This window comes from Antennarius striatus, chromosome 17, assembly GCF_040054535.1.
Source record: "Antennarius striatus isolate MH-2024 chromosome 17, ASM4005453v1, whole genome shotgun sequence".
In the NCBI taxonomy this organism is placed as follows: Eukaryota; Metazoa; Chordata; class Actinopteri; order Lophiiformes; family Antennariidae; genus Antennarius; species Antennarius striatus.
The window spans coordinates 12,809,485-12,833,544 of NC_090792.1; positions in this window are offsets into that span (position 1 = coordinate 12,809,485).

A 24,060-nucleotide genomic window follows, 5' to 3' on the forward strand; every position below is an offset into this window, starting at 1 on the left:
TATTAGGATTACTTTACTTTACCTGTTGATCTGTAATACATGAGTGTGGTGGTACAGAACCGTTGTAGTACTATTATAAATGAAAAGCTGTATCATACACGACACAGAGCATTAAGGAAGTGTGGAGAGAGCAGTATATTGAAACATGAATATATTGAGAGATATATGGACACTAATGAAAGAATATTTCATCACCACAGAGGGTTTATAAAAGGCTCACCACGATCCACTAATCTGGATGCAGAAGATTTGCCTGGAGTAAGATGGACAGGCAAAATTAAGGCAGGCACATTTTACCAGATCATATTGCAATGATTTGTTAATAAAACGCAAAGCGACAGGCTGGATGTGAGACGGCAACGAAAGCACAGTCGTGATTTAGACTTAATCCGTCATTATCCTGCCTTTGAAGTGACCTCGCTGTGCGTGTTCTCACTGTGACCGAGGAGCACTCACAGCTTCTTCATTAGCCAGGATGAAATAGAGCCGCGGCCTTCTCTGATGTCCTGTCCAGTCCATGCAGACACACACACACACACACACACACACACACACACACACACACACACACACACACACACACACACACACACACACACAAACACACACACACACACACACACACACACACACACACACACACACACACACAACACTGACATGCTCACATCACATATATCCTTATCACTGTCTATGCTGAGGCATGGGAAAACATTATGGTTTTTAATCAATTATGGCTCTCACCTTTGGGGAAGCACATTCATTACATACGGTAGGAACAGCTAAGGGACAATATTCCGATTGCGTGCTGAGATTGAAATGAAAAAAATTGTATGGTTAGAGGGTAGACAAAGACTGTAATTTCACACAGGAGAACATCCTCGGCTGGATTTACATATGTGCACACAGAGGGCTTGTACTGCATTTGATTTCACAGATATAATTTATATGTGGCCAGTGATTTATCATCCTTAGATCACTGAGTAGAAATCAGGCACTGATCTCTTAAAGAGGTCCAGACATGCTGCCAGTAAATGATAGGTGTTATAAAAGTTTATAATGGCAATGAAATGGAACAAATCAATCAAAAAGGCACAAGTTGTGGTCATGCAAAATGATGTCCAATCAGATGTCGTTATCTGGAGGTGAACGTCAGTAGGACATGCATGGAAATGCAGCAGTCTTTGTTAAAAACAGAGTGCTCATGTACTTTAATCACATAAGGCAAGTAGCATGAAGGCATTATTAAGGAAAGACGTTCAAGCGGTTAACAGACTTCAAAGCAGTATTGCAGATGTGCTGGTAATTAAGTTTTGTGCACATGTACTGAATGGCACAAAAGTAACAGTAGGGAATAAGCAGATGGGTTGAAGAAATGCAGTTGGGATTTAAAATATGCCCCAGCAGCATTAGCATAGATAAACAGAGGAAAACTGATCCTGAAATAATCACTGTCTTGTAAAGAAATAAACAAACGTCTGGAATGATATGTTAGGTGAAAAATCACAAAATGAGGTCAGTTGTGATTATTACTTGCATAGTGAAGGATCTCATTTTCATCATTGGCTTAATTCAATGAATGAAGTCAAATTTGGACTTAATCCATTCTGTGGAGAATGCAAAGTTAAATGAGGGGCTTGTTAATGGACCAGCTTTTTTATTAGGTTAATTGTCTCCAATCACTTTTTGTTTTTAGATATCTATCAGAAACATAAGGATGGATAAAGGATAAAATGTCTAATTTCTTTGCCATAATTGTTGCTTGCTGAAATAGGACTGATTATGTTGTTGATTGCAAATATTTTTTTTAAAGAAATCTAACCCCCTATAAATGAAATACAAATAGCAGCTACATTGAGCTTTCAACAGGTACCACTAATTTATTGTAGTTATTAACAAAGTAAATGTAGTTTGTAGAATATATTCAGACAAATAAAATATTTATTTTATATTTGAATGTATGAATCAAATCAAGGAAATAAATGATGCATGTATAGTAAATCAATGTACACTAGTGCTTTCCTAACCCACAGATGGGTTCTCTTAAAGAGAGAACCCATCTGTGTATTTAGCATTCAGTCTGTTGGAGCCAACTCCCATGCAATAAAAGGTGTGAATGTGTTTAGCGCCACAACATGCATGCTTGGAAGTAAAAGTCCTTTCCCAAGGCAATGGTTTGTCAATCCAGACATGGGGGGCGCCGAGTACTGAAGTGTGAGCCGGGTACACAGACCAGCAATGGGGCCATCTGCCCTGGGAATGCATGGCTGCAGTTTGGGGTGAGGAGTGGACTGTGGTGGTGTACTGATAGTGCTTAAGGAGGCAGTAGAGTTGAAATGGAAGTGCAAATTTGAACGTGTATGTGTGTGCACAATGAAAGGAGGAGGGAATAGAGCAGGGACCAGTTGCACCATCTGCAAATAGTGCAGCTAGATGAATTGCACAAGTAAAATTTGCAACTACCACTACTACTTGCACTACTGCCACTACTTCTACTACTACTACTACAACTTCTTCTTCTTCTTTTCCTTTCTGCTTTTCCCTTCAGGGGTCGCCACAGCGAATCAGTTGCCTCCATCTAACCCTTTCTTCTGCATCCTCTACTCTCACACCATCTACCTACCTAGTACAATTTCCTCCGGGATTATTAAAGTATCTATCTATCTACCTTCATGTCCTCTTTCACTATATCCATTAACCTCCTCTTTGGTCTTCGTCTAAGCCTCCTGCCAGGCATAATAATAATAATAATAATAATAATAATAATAATAGTAATAATAATAATAATAATAATAATAATAATAATAATAATAATAATAATAATAATAATAATGATAATAATAATAATAAGTTGTGTGGCACTGGCATCGCGCTCGGAGTTTGTCCTGCCTCGCGCCCTAGGACAGCTGTGACAGGCTCCAGCTCAACATGACCCGCTACGGCGGATAGAGCGGTTCAGAAGATGAATGAATGAATGAATAATAATAATAATAATAGTAATAATAATTTAATAACAAAGCTTCACAAGAGCAGAAAAACATTTAAATCAGCAATAAGATGTGCATAAGGTGTTTTTTTTTTAAATCAGACACATGAAAACATCAAGGAGAAATGCATGTTTGAATAAAATTTCTCTTTAATAGTAAATAGGAAGCTGAAATATTAGTAAATGAGCCAATTTTACCTTTTAAGAGCATTTTACTACAGAAAAAAGCACACTGGGGATATTATAATAAAGATTCCATTCAATTATTCATTGCATTTGTCCATAAGGCATTAAATATTCACAAAACACATTGCTATTCTCTTTTATTCAAGCATGACATCAGGAAGGTCAGTTGAGAGGACAGCAGTAAGTCTCGGCTCCCACTGTCATCCCTGCTTCATAACCATCTGGATATGACTCCAAACACTGCAGTCAGCAATCTGGGTCCAGTGATATCATCTAGCATTCTCCATTTATTTTTATTTTTAGACCATTTCCTCATTACTGGTCCCACTGCTCCCTCTCTCCCTCTCCCTCTTACCTTATCACACTGAGAGCTTTTAGCTGTGCTTCCAGTCATTAGTTTCCTGGTTGCTCTGATCTTTTATGGCGCTACCTTGGTCCATCTTGGTTGCAAAGAGGTACAAATACAAGTGAACCTAACCCATGCAGTAGTCTAAAATAGCTTATTAACAATACAAAGAAACTGACAAATTACATGGATCTTTGTAGACATTGTGCCCATGAGGAAAGCACTGAACTTCAGTTTGTTATAATCATAAATTCTATAAGTTTTTTTTCAGATGGAAGTTTTTATATTAGAAATTGTTTTAGATGCTGAGAGAATTTTTTTAGCTGAGCATTAGATAACAGTAAGGATAACCTTTGACATGTTGGACATAGAACAACATCTCTATATATTGGTTTATTTTTCTGAAATGTCCAAATTGTCAGGACACAAATTATCTTATAATTCCTTTCATTATGGCCAAACATGGATTTGTGAGGACATAGTGACTTTTACCACCAAATAGCAATCATTTTATCTTTCAGTCAAATGGATGATTGTGCTAAATGAAAATCTCCAGACATTCCTGAGATACAGCTTTAATAAGAATGAGATGACATACGTACAGCTGAACAGATCGATGGATAGAAACATAATGAAAGGAAATATGTAGGACAGTATATTTATTATGCGTCACCTTTAGTGAAATTAGTCATTATGACCACCTCCAGATAACTTGGTGAGGCAGCCCGGCTACACTATAGCTTCAAGCCTCCTTACAGACTCTAACAGCTGATTTACCATCACACTGAGAACAAGTGTTCAGCTGCTTACTGGAGCGTTTGAGCAGGCCGGAGTGTCTGGCGACCGAGACTACTGACGTATTATTGAAAGATGGCCGGGCTCAAACCTTCCTCCATGGGAGACTTCCAAGACAAACAACTACTGCATACACTGAGGTGATGCTCGCATCAATATAAGTCAATTATTCACATATTTGTGCTCACGAAAATCTGCTCCCCTGTGTTTTATAAGTGCGAGACCGACATGCATTTTTCAGGACGGGAATGGAGAAACCTGAGCTATTATCCCATGTTTGATCCTCCAGTTGTGGGGGACTATCTTTACGTACTGACAGCATGATATAGAACTGCGATTAAGTAGGTCAAGGGTTCTTATTGTCTGCATTAGTCATTAGCTTTTATGGTATAATACATACTGCATGCCAATTCTATATTTGAAGCAAAATGCAGAGAAGCCTGTTTTATTCATTTGTAAATTTCTTGCCGACACAAAAGTGAGGTCAAGCCTTAAACTTTTCTGCACACCAAATGCACTTGAGCCGAACACATAACCATAGAAAACTATTTTGTGTGGGCGCTGCAGTTATAGTACATGCTGGAAAGGAAGAGAGGCAATTGTACGGTAGTTATACAAGCAGCTGCGTCTAGTGGCTTTGGCAGTGCTTGAGGGAGATGTAGTTTATTATTCCTTATTTAATCTGCCTCCCTGGACTTTTTTCTTGAAGTGCTTCTCATGAAGTATAAAGTAAAGCAACTCTGGACTGTGTTTAATATGAGGTGCTTTGGCTTGCTCCAATACATACCATACCACATGCCTCACTTTCTCCATCCACCTCCCTCATGTCACAGAAATATTAAAGTTGCGCCCTGAGGTCAACGACAACAGCCCTCGTTCTACCATCACTGCGCCCTTGTGTGCTTCCTAGCCACCAGTAAGAGAGGAGGTGATTCATTCTTTTGATCCACTCCAATATCATTAAGTTATTAGTTGATTTCAGTGGATTTAATCAGCATAGTAATTCCTCTCCATGGGAAGATAAGTCTCTCTCAAGAGCAGTTACACTGTCCACTATGCCTGCTGATTAGACGCAAGACCCCAAAATAATTCATCAGAAAAGTGCAAAAAATAATTTATCAAAAGTGCTTCTCACAAAACCCGCTAAGGACCTTTGCTTCTTAATAATTAAACTCCGCAATTAGGCATCTTACCATGCACTCAGTGTGAGGCTCCATGTAATATTCATAACCATACATAATTATGCAATATATTCACTGAAATAAGAGGCCATATATTCACAGTGGGGCTGTCAGGAGCCAGGAGATTTTATTTGGTTTATAACACTGTTTCATCTTATACATGAGCAGCTGGCTTCTGGAGACGGAGGAGAATGAGGATGTCTGGTCCTGAGCAGTCTGATACTGTATTCTATGGTTGTGGCTCTGAGAGAAAAGAGAGAGAGAGGGAAGAGGAATGCAGAGAGAAGCTCTGAGTAGTGATGCTCTCACCATGGAAACCACTAATATGAAAGTATATCTGGTGGACACAACAAAGACGCACCTTAGTGGTGTCATTCCTTGACCATACTCATCTGAACGCAGAGAAAGAAAGAAGAGGCATTAAATTAAAATGAATTTAAAAAGGGGTGCTGTCTCGGAATGCATTGCATGATAAATTATACATAATGCTCAATCCAGCATGTCACAGAACTATATGGGAGAGAAAAATCATCCTGAAGCCCTTTATGGTGCCTGAAGCAAATAAGCAATAGCGGCAGTCTGCAGTGGACACGTTGTGGACAAGGTTGCCTTTCATCTTGAAATGCGGTTCAAAGCTATGGGGTATGCACAGAACAAACTGGCAATCAAAGCTAATGTGTAACTGGGCTGTGGTGCACTTCACAGAGCATGTCGTCTTGAGTGAGGAGATCACACACAGATGTCTTTCACTTCACAATAGCAGATTTTCCACACACGGTCTTTGGAACATAGTAGTTTTTTTTACTATATAAATGTAAAAAAAAGAGAAGAAAATTGACAAAAGAGTGAAACATTGCTGTCAAAACGCTCAGCGTTCCGAAGGCCTGTAAGTGTTGAATGTGAAGAAAAACATATATTATCATCCGACTTTACTGTAGTTAACAAAAGCTCTTGTTCTCCCTCAGAGGAAGCGAACCCCAAGGATATGATTCACTCTTTGTCTGAATAATATCATTGTATGTACAATATGGATTAAGATCCATAGAATGTGTGATTACTTTAGTATGTGATGCTTTGTTCAGGGATTTCAGACATTTTTAATATCCACACTAGGCGAAGTGTTCACATGTTGCTATGTTTTGTTAGAATTACAAGGAACATGCCGTATCCCCACATGATGACAAGCCATCCTATGCTTTATACCGAGCTCTGCTACTGTCTTTGGTATGTTTTATGTATGTGACAATTGTTAAACATCTCCAAGATATATTTAATTATAGTATATAGTATGCATAGTGTATTGCATTCTGAACAAATGTCATACAAGTCTAAACAGTGACTGATGCTGTTTGAAGGTTCTGTTAAAATCATAGAATAAAAAGATTTTTCTTGTGTACAAACAGAACAAAATAAACATGTTTTTCTGTCCTGTCATATCATACCGCAAAACAATGACCTTTAGGAAAATGACATAACATTACTGTCTGTACAAAACAGATGTGATTAACATAAATAAGACTTAAAGTCAAATAGGCGTAAAGGTCGTCACTCAGGACTAGTCCCAGGTCTGTACAGTGATTTACAACAAGTTAATTTGACTGTGTGAAGTAATTTATCTGTGACAGAATGAGCAGAGCGACTCTCTGCATGTCGTGCGCTCATACAGGCGACAATATGCCATGACTGCACACATCTCATATCTCCCCAATCAGTCAAGATGCTTTACAACTTCTGTCAGAGGCCATAACAGTTCTCATAAATTACAAGGCCATTGTACATGGTGCCAATAACTTTTGAAGGAGAATCTCAGTCAAACTGAACCCAGCAGTATCTCCTGCTTTAATACAGGGGAGTTAAGATGCCATTCGCAAGGTGTATGAGGGAAGCAGGAAAGATACGATGACTGTTTGCTTTACTTTAAATCAAAGCACATTCAGATTCAAAGCAGGTGGCAGGTGGGTTTGATTCTGTCAGAGATCAGTTGTATTTCCTTTCTCATCCCTCTTCCCTCCATCATGGCTCTGAAACCGTTGTTATGCTTTGCATCTGTGTCATCTGTGTGACAGTCGGCTAGGAAAAATGAGGCAATGCAGAATTCATAAACGATACAAACAATATAACATGCTAGGGACAGAGAAATGAATATTTGGAACTGCAGTCTGCAAGCAATAATATGCTATCGGTTTCTGATACCCCAATGATGTGGCCAATGATGCTGTGTTGGGAAATCTTAACCATGACAGGAGCATATAAAGTTGCATACAATCTCTTGTACATCTATGCATGTGACAAGAGATCCTCCACATTTGCACTGTTTTTTGTTAAATTATCTTTGAATGTGTATTTGTGTTCTTTTATGACAGGATGGGACCCTGCTGTTAAGACAGGATGGAGTGATTTCCCCATTGTCACCCTGACAGAACGAACCTCAGATTGAAGGGCAAACACTGAACGCCCTCTTTTCCAATTTAGTCTCCAGTAGAATCACAAGGATCAATTGAAGATGCCGGAAAATCCTTCGAATGGCCTCACCATGACAGACTCTGTTTGGCGAGCAATTACAGTTAAATTGTCTGAATCATCGGAGAGGCACATTCCCGCAAAACGAAAATGTCCAATTTACATCATTGCTGAAGGTCATTATAAAATGTGTATGGCTCTTATTTTGTTTTGTTTTTATTTCAGATGTGTTCTTCTATTGATAAATCAAATAAAAGTCAGACCATGTCATTCCGCTTCGAGTAAAAAGAAGTGGAGTCTTCTCCTTCACAATAACAAGGTACATATCCTTCAGATTCAATATTAGGAATCATGTGGGAAATATAAAGTGAATAAGCAGTGAATAATACCAGGATGACAGCATCCCACACCTTGATGAGCAGGTGCCTTTAATATGAGAGTAAGTCATGTGAGATTGGGGGAGGCATTAAAAAAAAAAAACACTCAACCAGATGGTCCCCATAAAGCATGATGTAAAGCTCCCCCAGATGTTGAGAGGTGGTTGCAGATCCAGTGACATACAATGTGAGGGAGGAACTGGTAATGCGGAGTGTATTAGTGGTCTCTTTATGGATGCATTAGGTGCTGTGGAGGGGAACGATGGGGCCGCTGCCACTGCCGCCAGTGAGCTACTACCAGGCTTTACGCTTTGATGAACCTACCCTTGAAAAAGCGGGACATCCGTGACCGTAGTGTTGAATCCTGCGCAACACCTCCCTCTCTTTAGCCTCCTGGAAAGCATAAATCAGTTTCTCATATAATCACCTAGTCATATTCAATGCATATGCACCTCTAATCGGTAAATCTGTCAGCTTTCTCCCTTTTTAGTGATATATCAGATTCGTAATACTCTCCCACACAGGCAGTAAATCTCTGACAAAGCCTATGTTTCTTAAAATTCAAAGACGAGACTGCGTGAAGCAGAGGACTCCACTTGAAAGCAGGTATAGGGAGTGAAGTAGTAGTTCAGTTCAGGACGTGTCTTAGAATGTAAGCTTCAGCACATTCCAAAAGTGTCATCTCTCTCCTTACCACTAAACAGTGGCCCAGACAAGAAACCAGACTAAATTTCCTGTTCATTGTCCCCGCTGAGGATTAGAAGAACATCTCAGTCTGATTAATGGCTGTACACTGTCTAATGAACAGTAATTGAATGGTATAATGCAGTAGGTCTTTAAAACCCCAAAGGAGTTGTCTTCCTCTGCCCAGCTCCCAGGAAATGCAAGGCTGTGACATTGTTTAGAGTTGATTATAGTTGACCTTCCATAGGGAGAAGAGGGCCTTTGATACACCTCACCTAAGCTTCAGGTAATCAGAGCTCGGAAAAACAAGTGAAAAGACAAATGAAATAGGCTTGCATTGGAAAAGGACAAGGATGGATCAATATGGTAGTCAATAATGATTCGATTTTTTATCGCAAAATTCTTATGAAGGGGAAGACGATTGATCAAACATCCCTGGTCGTATTGGCATCTCTAACAATATTAATTAAGAAAAAATGCTTAGCTGACTGGTTGATGAATCAGCCAATGTTGTTAAATCAAAACAAATGATAGTTGCAAATGCAATATTGCATCAGTGGGTACAAATCTACCCTTGTCCGTGTTTCCTGAAAGTGTATGACATCTAAAACATAGACAGAATCCCCCCCACCACCATGAAATCAATCAACTCCTTAACAGAGAGCACTCTAAAGTAAAACCCAACCTTCAGAAAGCCTAACAAAAGTCAGCCGAGTGATTATAAGAAAAGCTTTGATAAATGTCCATCAGGTTTGAGCCCACCACCCTCCACTCTCTTCCACTGAGATAGCCTGTTTTCACTCCCAGCGGACATCTCCACTTGGCAGAGATGCTGAATCTCGTTATTCTTTATTTGGCCTCGACCACACAGGTCAATACCGCAAGAATACAACTGCCTCACCGGAGTGGTGTCTGCAAATGTATTCACTATTTAAATTCAGTGCAATAAATCATTTAAAGCTTTGGCTGAAAATGTAATCACGTAATTGAATTTGGTCATCAATATCTACTATATACACACATGTGTAAGGAGTATGACGGGTATTTCATGAACACATGTGAGCACCGGAGAGAGAGAGGAAATCTTTCCCAACTCAGCTCAAAGTATGAGTCATAACCATGCAGTTATCCCTCATTATTATTCACAGCCCTCTAAATGATGAGGTTGCAGCGAACGAGACAGTCACTTTGGCTATAGAGTGAAGAGGGGGGAAATGTGCATTAATTATGATCGGACTTATAGTTTTCACCTGCAGAATCATTATCACTTGCTAGTATGACAACATTTAGAAATATATTGGAATAGACAAAGCAACAATTTGGATAACTTCAGCATAAACTGGATAGAAGAATATTGGCATCATGAACTCAAATGGAGAGTACTCAACAAAAATCCTGCCTTCTCCTTATGTCAGTCTTTGCAGGTTGACAAATCCAAAAATAGTTTATTGCCTAAAGTTGCTGAGTATGTACCAGGGATATTATTATTATTTCCCATTATCTAATGGTCTTCCCTGCAATCCATAGCCAGTCTGAATCAGCAACATTCATGTATGACTAAAAGCAATAAGTAATGAATTAAGCTATTGATGAGGTCTTTAGCCAGGGTCATAACTGGCCCCCAGAAGTCAATAATTACCCCGATAAGAATATCTTTATTACAAAAGTGCATATGGCAGCAAAATCATCACCACACGAAAACATTCCCCTATGGTGTAATTGCCACTGCTTGAAATTATAGTTTTCATTAAAACAAAATGTTCAAGGTTATTGATTGCTGAAATAAGACTCAATATCTTCTCATTTCAAAGCCGAATCAAATTGCTTAGAATAGTAATATCACTCAGCTATTATTTGCGTTAATCACAGTTGCACTGCTTACAGTTGTTGTCCTTTAAGGATTACTTGAGCAAAATATGGGTGTTTGAATGAGTAGGATTTCCAAAACCCAAAGAGCCATGCAGAAGCATCTGTACACATGTCTCGAACCAATACCAACAATGTGGAAATATGATGTCCTGTACAGACATAAAATAAAATCACATATAGTAATGAACCTCAACTATTATCACAGGCAAACACTTCAGTGTGTTTTCCAAGCTTGTTGCTGATATATCTAGTATTTGTGTCAGTTTTGAAGAGAAAGTTGCCTGGGAAATAGATTACACAACACACAGGCAGAGCCACAGAGATAGAAAAACAGGTTGTACACACAATAGATAAAAAACAGTTAATGATTGCTATAAGCACCTGTAAGAGTTTTTTTTTTTAATTTTGGGAATGCCAATTACTCTAATGACTGGGCAGACAATGTTCATGTGACCTAATCCACAAGGAACTGAAAAAATTGAATCATCAAGTAAAAATGAATTAAATATATTAACTACGCAGAGCTCATTATAACACCATTTACATCCATCCTACAGACAAAGACCTCTGCAGACACAAGCTATCTGAAACATGGAGGGAAGCCTTGCAGGGACAACAGCTCTCATTCTTGTACTCCTCCTCAACTATCTTAGCCTCAAACTACATTGAGTAAACAGATCTCCTTTGGCTTACACTGTACTGCTGCATTGATTTTGCTAAATATTTATATATTAATACAACTTCTTCTACTTCATAAGACTTATTCTGTGCAAAAAAAATCATTAAACTGTAGAAATATATGCTCTACACTTTCTGCATGAAAACTGCATGAATGATAAAATATAAACCAATAACGGTTTTGCATAAAATGAAAGCTTCAAATCACTACAATTATATAAGAAAGAGCACAGTGCCCTCACCTTTACCACACAGCAGCCAAAAGTCCCACACGTTCAGTAGATATCTTAGGGATGCACAACCCATCAGTAAAACATTATCATATTTTACAGAACAAACATCTTCTGGGTTTCTTTGTAACATCCCCCAGCTGCTCTGACACACTCTAGAGCCTGCATAGCAAGTTAGTCTATTTCTTTGTGCTTTATGTTTTGTGCAGAAATAACTAAAGTGAAACTCAAAAAAACTTGATTAAATTACTAAAAAACAAAGTTATTTAAATTAATTTAACCAATCTGGAATTGTAGCATGAGTTCTGACCAATATATTTTCCTGGGGTTACATGGATTGATCTAGGGGGTAGACTAAACAAATCGATATATTTAATTTTGACTGTCATTTTGGTGATTTGGGCCATGCTGGTACACAGGAAGGCATTTTAGTGATGGGTGTTGTCTTGAAAAAGCCATAAATGCATCCTTTAGTCATTCAATCTAAATTGATCTTCTGTTTTTGTATTCTCTTTTTCTTTTGTATTAACAGTACATTATAGAGAATGTCTTCTCTCAATTCCCCTCATGCGCACTCACTTTCTTAATATTCTGTCTATCTCTAGCCTTTTGTTGTATACCGAGAGGAAAAATGAATGAAACTTAGAAAATAGCCCCCAGTGAGCTGATGAAAGCGGCGATTAAACACACGCAAGACTTGTGTACAGTTTATTCAGTCATGTTCTGTGTGTGTAGCAGAGGTGCAAATAGTACCTTGAAAATAGATCCATTCATTTCTTTAAAACCTTTACCCTGAGTTAGTTGTAATTTAGAGAGGCCATTAATCTTAATTAATCACAGCCATTTATTGGCATGAACTCAGTCACATGCTTTGTGTGACTGGCACCACTAGCAACTCTTTTGGAGTTTAGTTGTAGCAAAGTTACACAGTAAATATTGTGGGATACTAAGGAATGTAATCATTGTTAATGCAGGCGTACATCTGTCCATATTGCCAACAGTTGTGTAGAGGTGAACTGAAAAAAACAAACCGAACTTGTGAAAATACATATATAACGTGCATAATATTGATTCAGTGGCAGAGAAATGGAGGGAGTTCTTAACTAATGTAAATAAACCAAAATATTTTTTACAAAATTGCAATAAACATATAAATAGCTTGGTAAACAGCTTGTGATGATTTTCATTTTCACCGACAACATGCTCTAAATCTGCAAGAGGAGTATATCATGTTTAACCAGAGATGGACAAAGTACTTGACCCCAGTACTTGAGTAAGAGTACAAATACTTCTGGTCAAAATTTACTCCGCTACAAGTAAGAGTAGCCCAGTCAATACATTACTTGAGTAAGAGTAAAAAAGTACTTGCTTTTAAATGTTCTTAAGTATTCAAGAGTAAATGCTTTTAAATGTACTTAAAGTAAAAGTAAGAGTAAGAGTAAATTCCTTTTTTTTTTTTATCTTTGATGAGAATGGACCTGACTGAATTACTGTCATTTTACAATTTTATATATAGTACCTTGTATCTCTCCTTTCAGAGAAAACTCTTTGAAACCACCTGCACTGATGCGCTTGCCTGTAGAACCATTATGTTATACTGTACCAAGCCTTCCCCAACATCTATAAAAATGGAAATAAAATTAATGGAATCATCAAAGAGGACAATTATGTCATTTTCACATTTTATTAAACAGTTCCCCCCTTCCATACACACACAAGACCAAATGGAGCCATACTGGCCCAACCAACTCATTTAACTGGGGACCAACTGGAACCCCTAAAGCAGCGGTCCCCAACCTTTTTTGCGCCACTGGCCGGTTTCATCTAAGACAATATTTTCACGGACCGGTCTTCATTTGCTCGATAATCGTTAATGATGCCAGGACAGCTGTAGTCTAATAATAAATCGTCCGCAGTGGTTTTATGTAAAATGTAGACATCAACAGACAATAAACAATTTTTTTTCATAAATTGATAATCAACATCTCTATTTCGTCTCTGTAAACGAAATAATTATAAGAAATAATTACATTAAAAACTCGATTCATGTGACTGCACTGATGAGGTTTATTTTGAAATTACACGACTTACAATCAGTACATTCAACGCAGGAGAAATATTGATCATTTCCAATAGAAAGGTGAACAAGTCAATCAAATAATAGTAATTACAATATGAGAATTAGTGGATGGGCACCGCTGATCTAGGGGTAACACCTGAAGTGTGTACCATACGTCCGGTCTACTCCGCAGTTTGGTTTGGTTTTCGGTCACAGCAGAAAATCGCTTCACAAAGACAGGAGGTTGGAAATGGAAGCAGGGTTTTCGATACTTTTTGGGCGATCTCAGGATAATCTGCCTTGACTTTAATCCAGAACACTGGTGCGTTTATGGGCGCTTCATTGCGTGTGTGTTGATAACCTGTCACATGAACGAGACCCATCAAGCGGGACAGATGCATGAAGTTGTCAGTGCGTCATTCCACACAGACGTCACTTTTCAAATTTACCGTCTTTCAGACTCCAAAATAAATAAAACGGAAGTAATGTAAATAAATTCTTCTTTCTGAGCGGCCCGGTACCAAATGACCCACGGACCGGTACCGGTCCGTGGCCCGGGGGTTGGGGACCACTACTGTAAAGGACACACTGGTGGACTACTGTTTGAGAACCACTGCTTTCCAACAAACTAAATCTCTGTTTTCAACAACTCAATGTTTACAGGAAGGACATATCTCAGTACCACTATATTTGCCCCCCCCCAGACTGTCTGTCTCCCCCCACCTGTCTGTCTGTCTGTCTGTCTGTCTGTCTGTCTGTCTGTCTGTCTGTCTGTCTGTCTGTCTGTCTGTCTGTCTCCCCCCCTAATCTGTGTGTCTCCCCCTGCCCCCCAGTCTATGTGTCTCTTTGACCCTGTGTCCGCCAGTCTCTGTCAGTCTGTAGTACTGTAAAATTAAGTGACAAGAGGTCTCTAGGTGTGACTTTTGTCAGTTTTTCTTCGGCAAACACAATAAGCATTTGAAAATGTACTTTTTCTTGTCTGAGTCCACGTTGTCCTTTGTCACTTCTACAAACTCAAACATATCTTTAAGATGAGGCCATGGGTTTTCTTCCTCCGCCTCATAAAACTCCAGCTCATCATGTTCATCAGATTCAACGGAGGCTTCTTCGGCAGTCGCCATTGCCACCACGGTCTTGTTTTGAGCTGATTGGGTAGGGGATGACATATTTCCGCTTTTACGTAAATCCCAGTTGAGAATGTGTACTGTGATAGGTTTCTTTCTTTGACGAACACTGCGTGTGGCCAATAGCATTTTAGGGGGGGGACAAGAAAACAACAACAGGCAAACTTAAAAGTAACGAGTATTCATGAGCCTTCTCAGAAATTAACTCGAGTAAGAGTAAAAATCTTTGCCTTGGAAATGTATTCGAGTAGGAGTAATAAGTATGAAAGAATTCTAGTATTTGAGTAAAGTAAAATTCCTCAGAATCTGTACTTAAGTACAGTACTTAAGTAAATTTACTCCGTTACTGTCCACCCCTGTGTTTAACAAGGCAGTCAGAGACTGAAACATCCCGCGACACCCTTGAATTCAACATTTTACCCTGACCTACACATCATGTGCCTCTGGCTTCCTGAAAATGTTTTTTGTGCATCACCGCTTCGCTGGCTGTAATGAAATCAGCACCTGCTTAGGTGTGTTATGTTAACTTGTGATTTTCATAATGGCATTTTAAGACTTAGATCAATTTTAAAAACTTGCCATATGAACGGGACCTACTGGATGCTAACGAGCTGCAGTCTCACATCAGGTTGTGTTGTACCTGATCAATTGGACGGCCCGCCCTCCGCTGGCAGTCGTCCTGCACCTCCACCTTCCTGCCGTCTCGCTTCTCTTGTTTTGTGCATTGAACACCCTGCCGTCTGAGGAAAGTGATTAATCACAATTACCTCTTCTGCTGACAGTCTCCCTCTCTTACTTCTGCACACTCATTCTCTTCCTAGAACCCCCCGCCCTTCACTACCCACCCGTCCACTCCCTTTGCTTTTTCTTTTCAACCTCACAAGAGCTCCATGTTGCTGTCAAGCCATTTATTTATTTAGAGTTGTCCCACAGATGAAAGGTCACAGAAAACTACAGCTGATCTGCCACAAATATGGCCAGCCAGGGTGAACTTACAGCCCAGGGTTAGGTCCTGACAGTGACATGTTGATCTTGATACATGTGGAAAGCAGCTTATACAGCAACAAAAGTAGTTTGTTTACATTCTTTATCATGTAAACAGATTACTTTTGTCTTTTGGATGTTGCATTGGGTACAAGATATAATTTGAATAATCAAACACCCCATTGAGCCTGAATAGTAGTTCAGTATTCTTAATTAATTTTATTTCATTAATAATTCACAAAGAATGGCCAATGAATTTGTGACATTGCAATGGAATAATGCATTTTTTAAATGGGTTTTGCTCAAACAGATAATTAGACTGCTTTAAAGCCACCACAGATATCCTGTTTTACATTCAAACTGTTACACTTTTGTAGAGCAGAGTAGAGTAGAGTAGAGCAGAGTTGAGCAGAGTAGAGCAGAGCAGAGTAGAGTAGAGTAGAATGGAGTAGACAATTTCCTAATCCATATAGTCAGGGAAGGGGGGAAACACAGAACTTGATTTCTCAGTCATTCTTTATAGAGTGATACGAATAATTTTTTAATAAAACTAATAGTCAAATTGTATCTGAAAGGCTGAAAAAGAGAAAGTCAAAGCTCCTCTTTTCACAACTTCAAACTTGCTTAACTCTGAGACCCTTGATGAACACTTAATCAGCCTCAGGGAGCAGAAGAGATAAGTGGATATGTTTTATCCTTTATGGTATCTGGTGTGTCAGTGTTACACCAAACTGCTTTACCAATGGCAGTTCAAGCTCCAGGATGGATTGATGCTGACCCTTGTGACCCAACTTCATACTGGAGTGCTTCACATTTTTCCATATTTCACTTTCTTTTTTTGATCATTTTGTACCTTAGCATGTCAGATAACATGGCTAGTTAAGCAAACAAAATGAGAAATTAGTATATTTGATGACACTGTGTGTGTGTGTGTGTGTGTGTGTGTGTGCGTGCGTGCGTGCGTGCATGCATGCGTGCGTGCGTGCATGTGTGTGTGTATCTGTGTTTCCTGCAAAAACAGTCAGTCAGTCATCATCAGATTACCACCGCTATATCCGCCGCAGCGGGTCACGGGGAGCCGGAGCCTATCTCGGCAGCATAGGGCGTGAGGCGGGGGACACTCCGGGCATGACACCAGTGCACCGCGGTCCTGCAAAAACAAATAGTTAAAATGCAGGAATATACTTGGCTGGCAACAAAGTGTAACTTTGATTAGTGTTTTTCATTGATGTACCAGAATAAAGTGTAACTGTACAGCCGCTACAGTAGGTGGCAGTGACACTTTCCCATCTACCCGTGTCATTAACTATAATTAATAGCTCATGTGCAGGGAGTATTTATTCCTTTACTATGGTGTAGGGGTTTTTTGCATCGAGCGCACCCGCGTTCACACACACACACACACACACGCACGCACACACACACACACACGGTTGGGGACTCAAAATGTTTCTTCTTTCTTGAGGGGGCTTAACAAAAAACAACTGAGAAGCACTGACGTAGGTCATCAAGTTAGAACTGGGTCCACTGGGACCAGGTTAGTTCACCTGAAGATAGAGAGCAGCTTTTTTCCCCTGTATCGATTAACTCATTCACTACTCGACTGAGTAGAGCCTTCCTAAGCTAAGTTCATCTGAAAGGACTGTTCTGAGTAGTGGGGAATCATTTTAATGTTTCTTTGTGGAATAGACCCATTCAGAGGTAAATTTATAAGCCACCACCAAAAACATGTAATATGGGAGAAGTGGTGACTCTAAAGCAATGATAGAGGTGTATGTAAATTATTATGTGTTATTTTATGCACAGATGGCAAAACAAACAAAGGAAGCAAAAGTCTAACTTTGCAACGATGCTTGCGCTGCTGTTCAAACCCATCAATAAAAAGTATTTTGTCACTTTTATGATCTTTTGTCAGTGTTATTTGTGATTAATAACTTATTACCATTTTTAGCCCCCTACACACAGAGTGAGTTAACGAGCCTTACAGAATACACATTAAACAAAATTGCCTGATTGAATTCATTTATGATTTAAGGACGCTCGGTTGTGTTTGAAGTCTTGTCCTGTTTAATATTCACAGAAAAGACTTGCGCTCCTTTCAAATGGCAGACAGCCACGTTCAAAGAAAGCTCCTTCACCTGCTGAACAAGCGCTCAGTGCACTAAATTCGTATCTCCATCACATGCGTACACAGCAGGAATGCACAATGCTCGCTACCAAACACATGTGCCCAAACGTGGCCCTTGCACATGCACACACACATTGCAAACATGCACACACACACACGTAAATGCAGCTACAGATGGCAACAGGTTTCTTCATATGGTCAAAGTGAAATTGGAGGTGTTGGAGAGGAAACTATATGGACAGGGGGTCTGGAGAGTGATATTCCTGTGGAACTGCTCTACTTACCCCCCATAGAGAAGAGAACTGGGTTTCTGGACACCCGCCTCTGCCTTTTGGTTCTTTCCAGCTTTACTAAGCGTTCCTTCATCAGGCCCCTGGCTGCGTACTCAAGGTCTTCTCTAAAGCCTGAATGAGTAAACTACATGAAGGGACATGAGAGGGGAACAGATTTCCTCAGATTTCTCTGTGATTCATCATTGACTTTTTTGCTGTGTTTTAAAAAGAGGAAGAAAAAACACAGCAGGGCAAAACTTGTGTCTCTTTTCTTCTTTTCAACATTTTTTTTTTAAATATTTTAGTTTGACCTCAATTTTTCATGAGCTGAAATGCTTTGTAGTTCCCCTGCGACTTCTACTGTATTGAATTCATCTGGTTCCAATACATCCCGGGTACAACCTATCAATCATAGGGAGCGTGGCAAAATAATTATTTATTGATGAAATAGGACAGCCGCGAATTCCTAACTGCATTTGTCTATTTTTTATCAAGTCACATCAAACAATGAAAATCCAAACAAGCTTAAAGGGAAAGGGAGGGAGTCGAAGGGAATAACTGATTCTTCGACGGTATAGACGGCAGAAGGTTATTGATGGAAAAAGGGAGGAAAACAGAAAAAGCGGCTTCGTTGTCATGTGGGAGAGTGAAGAAGCAACACAGGAAGAAAGAGAAAAAGAAGGAGAGAGCAGCGGGAACAGTTCAGAGTGATGTTCAGACAGCAGGGTACACATCTGAATTAATGCTTCCACAAAAGGCAATTTTCTCCTTGCAGGAACCTCATCCCCTCTGTAGGTAGGAAGGTGAGGTATGTCTCTCTTACAGAGAACGAGAGAGTCAGACATAGGCAGCAGGAGAGAGCAGACATAATGTTTCTTTTCAGCTACACTGCTCTTTACTGCATCTTCCTGGCTCTATCCCTGGGCTGGCTTGGGGGATACTGTAGTGATCTCAGGCTTCCACCAGAATACTCTTCTGGCAGTGGTGTTTGCAAGCTGACTAACATGGACTCTGGGGAATAAGGCGTTGTTTTTTCACTTGTTTGCTTTCTTTAATTCAGAGGCAAAGTCTGTTGATATTCTTTTGAATTTCTACAGCCGTCGGTGGGCCGAGGGAGAAAAATAAAACAACAAACGACGGGTGTTTGCCTGTTATATTCAACGAGGGTGAGTTGAAACAGAGTTCACACGCTACTGCTGAAGTGTCCACGTAACCACGTGAGATCAAATGCAAGAGAGCGGTGGCACTGTCGCAGCTGTGAGCCGCTAATGCTGTTTTGTAACCTCGTTGCAATGTGACGTCTTCTCGATACAGTTCGGAATCAAAACGTATCTGGGCGATCAAAAATTGAGCAGGTTGTTTTATGCCCGGTGGTGGGATGTAAATAGACCTTATTTAAATCAACAAAGTTAAATCAGGAGAGTCTCACTCAGGGAGGGGAAAGCAGAGGACAAGGGGGTGCCTCATAGCCAGGAGAGTACAGTATAAGTAGCAGCACAGCTGGAAACTCAGGCAGTGGAAAAGCTGAGGTCATCCTGCCTCTCGTTCTGTATTACACATCTATACAGTACCCTGTCCTGTGGGAGCCGACAACTTTGTGTATCAGGAGGCCCCAAAGAGAGAGAGAGAGAGAGAGAGAGAGAGAGACAGAGAGAGAGTATGAAGGGGCTCGGGGGGCCGAGCAGCAAGTAATCTTTGGCCCTCTCAAGTGACAGGAGCAGGAGTCAACAAGAGGACGCTGTGATATGATAGCCGGGGGTGAACCAATCAAAAAACAACAAACAGGGTCCCAACCGACTGAGCTGACCAGCCTCCAGCCATGCTGGCTGTGGTATCAGCACGAGCCACTCCCTGGGTTGGGTCCTCAGTGTGCAGACATGCTGGCAGCAGCGAGGGGGTATAGTTTTCCAAGGGGCATTGCTGCTTCCCGTCACCAATGAGATCATCCAGAAGCAGCAGGGAATCATTGCTGATGTCAGAGCGAGAAGCTATTTAAAGGTTTACACTGCCTTCCTGGGCTGTTTCGTACTCCTTACCATTGCTGCAGTATGGAACTACTTAATTAACATTGCTATTTTCTTTGCATTCCCTTCCCCTGTACTGATTTCCTCTTTATGCCACATCTAACTGAAAAGTTTCAACCTTGTGTTTGCGAACATCTAACTCAGCATGTAGCTGGCTTCCGACGGGAACATGGTGTGCCGGAGAGCCTCGACATTACACTCTGCAGAGCCGTCAGCTTAAACTTCACTGGTTGCTCCACACCAGATGTCCAACTCAGCAGCACAGGAAACGCTCCAGTGCTAGTACTGGAAGGACAGGATCTACACCATTTCACATGCAGCAATGTTGCAAGAGCAAGGTTAGATTTTACACGACCTGAACAGGCGCGTTTAAAGGATATTTTTACAGGCATTTCAATCCAGACTGCTGTTATTTTGTGAGGTCAAACTGTAATTAATGACAGACATGACCCTATAAATGTATATGTAATCAGTAAGCTAAACAGCTGACAGATCAAGCCAGAGTGGGCAGTTTTTATCACAAGCATCTTTCCCCTCCTTATTAACTGGTCTGATTTTTCATGTTTACAAATTCATGAGGATCAGACGTTGAGGCAAAGAGAGTAAAATGCAGCAGCGTTATGTCCACTGAATGTCTAATACTACCATGAGCTGCTGGATGTAAAATACACTCATAACTCTGTCTCTGTCTCCACCCCATGGCGCTGTGTGAAATAACAGGATCTTTAGTACTAGTAATGTTTTCTAGTCTGAAGAACGAACCTCCAGTCAAGCAAAGTAAGCAAAGTTGTTTCATGCTTGTGTAATTTTTAATGGAATGAGGAAATGTTACAGATGAACCACAGCATTTAAGCTTATTCCAGAATATTACAAATAAATATTCATCTTATTTCTGCATAAACGGGTTGTCAGCTACGCAGCTACAAATAAGGCATAAGACATTTTTCTCCATCTGCAAAAAATTGGTATCCACCACAGTATTGTCATCTTTCATGGTTAGAAAAATCAGATGTCAGACGCATCTCTCAAAGGGGGCCCCCCATCTCTACCTCGACCTGCTGACTGTGCATGTTGTCATCTTCACTGTGTGATTTGGTGTTCATCTCGGGCCCTCAGCAGCGCAACCCCTCATATGGATTCAAAGCGCCTCACTGTCTACTTAATCACAATACAAATTGTCTGGGTTCTGGTTTGAATATGAGATTTCTTGTTTAGTTCTGTTTTATTTTCATCGGCGTCCCTCTGGTGCATATGATCTGTCTATGAGGCTCGCTGCACTTGATCAAGTGGGCCAGCCCGTCTCTGTGGGGATTACCCATCAAAGTGGAAAGCAAAGGTAACTTGATGCCTCCCGCAGACAGTGATTGATGATCGTGCCGTTTCATAACGAACTGCACCCCCACAGCAAGTCTCACACATGGGAAACGTTAATTGAAATGCTGTGTTTGCAAAGATACGTTTCTCAACTGTGATGCGACTGAGGTGTTAGAGCAATAAACTAGAGGGGAATTTGTTGCAAGAAATTGAGCAACCAGATGGCAAACAGCACCAAGCGCTCACCTCACAGTTTGAATGTCTTGTGTTTGTAATGGTCAGCAGGGTGTCTGGGTTCCAGTGATAAGGGTAAAAATGAAATTAATGCACATATTTTGTCTTTCCTCGTCATTTCAAAATAAACCTCTACTATTTATGTAGTAGCTGTAAATCATAACAATCATAAGTCCCACACCTTCCCAACATCTTGTTGTTCTTCATGAAATCACTGCAGGAAATGATAGTGCATACTTTGGAAATTCAGTATTGTGACTTGCTGTGTTAATGATTTGGTCTTAAAATTATTGCACTGTACAAAATTTTAGCTTGAAAAGAATATGTTCCACATCACCGGGCCATTTTTTGGTAATCCATAAAAAAACTCAGTTATACCTTTGCTTGATCTCAGCAGTACAGTATGTTTGTACAGTATACAACTAATCTACCACAATAACGGATCATTTTATACTCCTGTCAAACATTCAGGATACATATTCAAGCTGCAGTAGAGAGCTCTCCATGGTTACATATACTACAAAATAAATCAATAAAAAATAAATATTAGATTCTTTCATATTTAAAGAAAATATCATGTCTTTAATAGCAGTTGTTTTAGTTCATTTCAGAAAACAACTGTACTTTACCACAGTTACCCTTTAGTCATGTGCAATCTTCTACTATATAAAAGCAAATGACATTGATGTAGTTCCTGAAAAATACATATTAATTCAAATGATGAGCTTATGCTTTATGAATATAACACAGCCTTTTCAACATTTGAATTTATGACATCTTCTGGAGTACATTTGTGACATTAACACTCAAAACATGACCAAGAAATATATGAATGTATTTGTTCATTATCTGTGCCACAGAGGTTTTCTTCTTAGCCTGTTTAATTGACTGTTTACAGATTTCCTCAAAGAGGTTATCAGTGGAATTTGACATCTTTTAGAGAGTTCCAAGGGACAGGCTAAGAATTCTTATCCATTGTGGTACAGGGGCAATTTCCAGATGCTTGCCTGAAAGCTAAAAGACAAGGCTTACAATGTTGTGATCTAGCAATCCAAAATGTTTATGGAACTCATTACAGATGTTCATCAAGTCAAATTTGGCATAATTTTAAGTTATTGAACTGGATCCTGGAGAAAATACACCATTAGAGAAGTTTTCACTTACATTACTAACATCTAAGAATGAAACCGATATGATTCTGAATGCTAAGTTTTTCATGATGGAAGAAAAAAAGTAAATGAAACAATTGCTTTGAGGAACTGTGACATAATGGGTGAACTTCATGCCTCCAAGCTAAATGTCAACCATTTATTATGATTACAAGCTAAAACACCATCCCTATAGGAGGAAAGTTATATTTCCATGGTGAGTGTAGCTCTGCCTATAACGTTAGATTAAGGATGTGTTTTATTTTGTTCTGATTGCAGCCATATCTCTCATTTACAGGCCATTCTTTCACCACAGATTATCTGCCTGTCCACTGTTAGACAGATCTGTCCAAATTGTTTACCAGTAAAGTAGTCGTAGATCACACAATGCAGTGGTACCTAATTGGTTTACGCCAGACAAGTCCTGGTCAATTAAATGCATAATTCATCTCAGCATTAATTATTCATTTCTTAAGGGACTGGTGCTGTGCTTTATTAGAAGACCTGCATCATGCATATTCAAGGAACCCAATCGGATATCATCTCAGCTTGAACGCCCATCCTAAAATATAATAGCAGCCAGGGGTGTAAAGCAACTTCCATTAATCACACAAGTAAGCCACAAAGGACTTACAAAGATTGAAATGTCACATTAGCCTAAAGTGTGTAATGTCTTGTTTTTGATATTCAGGAAACACTATCCTGTCATACTGTTAGCAAGTCTAATTTATTTCTTAGCATTTTAGAATCTCTTGTGTGTTGACAATACATTACTTTTAGATAATAGTCATGTCATTGAAAAATTGTCAGTTTTAATCCTTATCATCAGGTTTCATTCACTGCATGCCTGATATATTTCAACATCTTCCTCATAGTACATAATGTAATTGACATAAATATCCACTAAAATGCAAAGAAATCCAAGGTGTCAATGAAGTCTTACTACTAATAATGCTCCTCTGGTAAATTGTCAACATAATG